A 4,307-nucleotide genomic window follows, 5' to 3' on the forward strand; every position below is an offset into this window, starting at 1 on the left:
GGTTATTGTCCGATTTTAAAAAGTTTCTGCGATTTTTTATGCTGTACCAAGGCCAACAACTGTGCCAAGTTTGGAAGAAATTGCTGCAGCGGTTACCAAGATATACACATGTAACCATAAGTGGGCGTGGCTACGCCCATTTTCCAAAAATTTATAATATTCTTATTTTTCATCTAAAACTTATTACAAATATCAATTTTGAGTGAATAATCTCCAGTAGTTACTAAAATATCGCAGTTTTCGTATTTCTGAAAATTACCGTTATATGGGAAGTAGGCGTGGTTATTGAGCGATTTTGAAAATTTTCGGCCATTTGATATGTTGTGCGAAGGCCAACAGCTGTGCCAAGTTTGGAAGGAATTGGTGCAGCGGTTACCAAGATATACACATGTAACCATAAGTGGGCGTGGCTACGCCCATTTTCCAAAAATTTATAATATTCTTATTTTTCGTCTAAAAATTATTGTAAATATCAATTTTGAGTAAATTATCTTCAGTAGTTACTAAAATATCGCAGTTTTCGTATTTCTGGAAATTACCGTTATATGGGAAGTGGGCGTGGTTAAAGTCCGATTTCGCCCATTTTCAATACCAACCTACCTTGGATTAAGGGAAACCTACATACCAAATTTCGTTGAGATATCTCAATTTTTGCTCGAGTTATCGTGTACACGGACAGACGGACAGACGGACAGACGGACGGACAGACAGACATGGCTTAATCGATTTATTTTTTCATCCTGATATGTATACATTTGTCTATATCTATCTCGATTCGTTTTGGCTGTTACAAACAACCGTTATGTGAACAAAATTAATATACCCTTGTGCACAAGTGCGCTCGGGTATAAAATCTAATCAGCTGTCGTAGCATCACTGCTCGCCGATATAGTTCCGGACTTTTTCGAGTCCATTTCGGTACTAGTTCAGGACTTTTTTCGGGACCATTTCTAGACTTTTTCGGTATAGTTGCACGAATGAAAATGAAGATTAAAATAATGTAGGTGTGTGTAATATGTGTTTATAATAATGTTTGTGATGGTTGACTGTAAATCTCAGATAGCGAAAATCTCATGTCCATATGACTTTTTTTTTAATTTTGTAAGGAAAGCATATATATTTTTTTCATTCCGTCATCTAATCTTCAAAATTAAATAGGTCCCTACGATACTCGAGTAAATCCCGTGGCTCCCCTACTATAAGGGAAAATTGCTCAGAAAGCCTTGAAACTTTAGCCATCCCATACAAGAAAAAAGGAGGACGGAAGGACCATCGTATTTCAATAGATCAGAAATGAGGGCTTCTAAAAGGACTTTGTACTACATTTTGCCGACTGGGTATGAACCATTTGAATAGTAAAATTCGGTTCGTTCTATTCGAATAAACGTTCGCTGTTACTAAATACTTCGAATAATTTCCAGTACGCTATTATACAAATAGCTCCAAAGCCTTACAGAAAATATTGATATACCAAGTATTTTTCCAACAGAGTCTACTACATACTTACATGTGTATGTATACGATCTATAAAATATCGCCAAATAAACAACGAACAGGTGAACATTTTCAAAAGATCGAAAAAAATATCGCTCTCGGAGCTCTACGAAAGCACAACCATATCTGTTACTCCAGCGTGAGCACACAATTTTTCTATCGCTTCTATTTTAAATTTAGCTTTAGTCTCTCTAATAGTATGTATGTATGTATGCAGATACATACATATGCAGCTATGTAATATATATACGGTGACCATTCGTACCGACTTTGGCGGGACAGTACCGATTTTGAGAAAATTGTCCAGCCGAATATTTTTTAAAAGTCGGGACGTACAAGTGTCCCTATTTTTTATATTTGTAATTTAATAAGAGTCTCCCTGTACTCTGGCCCAAAAGCAATTTTTCGCACAAACGTGGCAGCACTTTTGTTATCACAAAGGACATAGAATAAAAGGGAGCCATAAACATAGCCAGCATCCTTATTTTCTATGATCTTTGGTAATGTTTCGTTCTGTCAAACTAGTACTCTCGCTATATTGCAGTCTATCATTCGTCTAAATTTTTTTTTTAGGGTTTTATAATTATTTGTTAGCTTTTTTTAATGAAACGATTCTAACTTGTATTTAGTAAAATTATAAACAATAATACTAATTCCCTCAAACAAATCATGGATATGAAAAATATAAGCTGTAGATACAGTGGCGAAATATAAATAGAGAAGAGACATTTTGGCATTCTTTGCCAATTCCGCTTCCGATTATGTATAATTTATTTATTATTTTTTATGAAAGTTTAGCTCGTTATCTAACAAAAAACATGTAAGTCAAAATTTCAAACTTTGTTCAAAAATTAGCAAAATTCGACAAAGGTTCTTCAAAATTTTGAGCTTTTTAATTAGATTTCTTAGAAACATTCTGAGTATGCAGTTTTGTAGCCCATTCAATTCAAAGTGCAAATTTTAAGCTGTCGTTGATTTTTAGGTATTTTATTTTTGTGGAAGGTGTTGCTCATTTTCTCCATTAAAAAAAAATATAGGAAATAATTTGGATGGAAGAAAATGCGCAAACAAAAAATTTCAAAAAATCAGCGGTAAGTCCAAGGTACTTCAAGCTTGCACTTTATTGTACAAAAATTTAATGGGCAACTGCATTGTTTTGAACAATTCCAGAAAATCTACTAATGTTCTACAAAGCTTGAAAATTTTGATTTAGGTACATGTTTTTTTTTTAACTAATAAGTTATATTATCATAAAAAAATAATAAACGTGTTTTAAACAAACAAAAGTAGCCAAAACTTGTCAAAATGTATTTTCCATAACTTTTTTCAAGTTTTATTATCTTTGTTTTGTTTTAAATAAAACTGTATCAAAACAAAATTGTATGTTCGGATTCGATGCTTTACTAATGTCCGGCTTTTTGGCCACAGAAATCTGGTCACCGTAAATATATACAATCTTTCTGTTATCTTTTGAACCTGATTCGTAGCTTAAACGTGCTAACCGATTGCTTATTAACTCGGCTGGTTGCTAACTATTCTGTTTTTTTTTTTCTTATATAAAGACATGGATTGTATGCTTAATACATATGTACACAAATATACCTTTTTGTTGTTTATCTACGTACACCGATATCTCTTCTTTTTTTTCTCTCTGAGCACTCAGCCAAGTACATACGTAGATATGTATATGTACATTATACTTTTACTTGCAAATGTATGTACATATATCTGTATGAAACTACTTGCACATACGACATATGTATGTATTTATTACTGTTGCTGTTGTGTCTGGTAGTTAGTGCCGGTCTTCCAAGCATTGCATTTGTTAGCTTATAACGCGTATAAACGCCGCTTGCGGTAAAACTCACAAAAATGTGGGTCAACATGGAGTGATGATGTCTATCAAAATTTCGTTCCAATGCTTAAACATATACAAAAGATTCATAACTCCTAAATGCAAAGTTATCAGAAGAATCAAATGTTGCAAAAATGCTTTGGTAGGTATATGTACATATGTAATTATACTTGCTAGAAAAATTGCCCACACACAAACTAGAAATAGTAGTCAAATATTGATAACAAAATTCTCGGACATACATACCTACATATTAAATAAAAGCTTGTAAAATGACATATGGTTACTAAGGCCCATATTCAGATGTGCTATTTAAGTAGAGATTGTTGATTAACTTCAATAATTCATTTTCCGATTACATCATCATATATCATATATATAAATAGGCAATCATGTTTCCTTTACACCCCTTTTACGTCTAAACTATACTTCTAAGGTATAAACAGTTATATATCATTAGAAAGGTATTTTGATGCTGATGTGCAGGCAATTTTTAAAATTTCAAATCAGTTTAAAATAGAGCGAAAAAATCAATTCAAAAGTCACACCAATACCAATGCACACATGTACATGGTTGGGGCGGAAATGCCCCCTAAATGTATGCTTTAATATCGATAGTGAATTAAAGAAACGTGCTAAGCAGCAGTTCAGGAATAAAATGTATGTATGTATGTACATGAATAGATTAGCCTCAAACAAGGAAGAAGGTAAAGTTGAGTATGGAGAAGAAGAATGTGATAAATACAGAAATTAAAATAAAAGTAAAGAAACCGAGATATAAAGACAAAGAGGAAGGAAAATTTAAATACCTAACCTAATAACAATGGTGGGGGTGAATATGTAAATGAAGAAAAGAATGGACATATTTAGATCAGGATAAAGGAAAAGATAAAGATGAAGACCAAGACGACGAAGATGAAGATGAAGATGAAGATGAAGATGAAGATGAAGATGAAGA

This window comes from Rhagoletis pomonella, unplaced genomic scaffold (genome assembly GCF_013731165.1).
Source record: "Rhagoletis pomonella isolate Grant_MI unplaced genomic scaffold, Rhpom_1.0 Rhpom_scaffold_00012, whole genome shotgun sequence".
NCBI lineage: Eukaryota > Metazoa > Arthropoda > Insecta > Diptera > Tephritidae > Rhagoletis > Rhagoletis pomonella.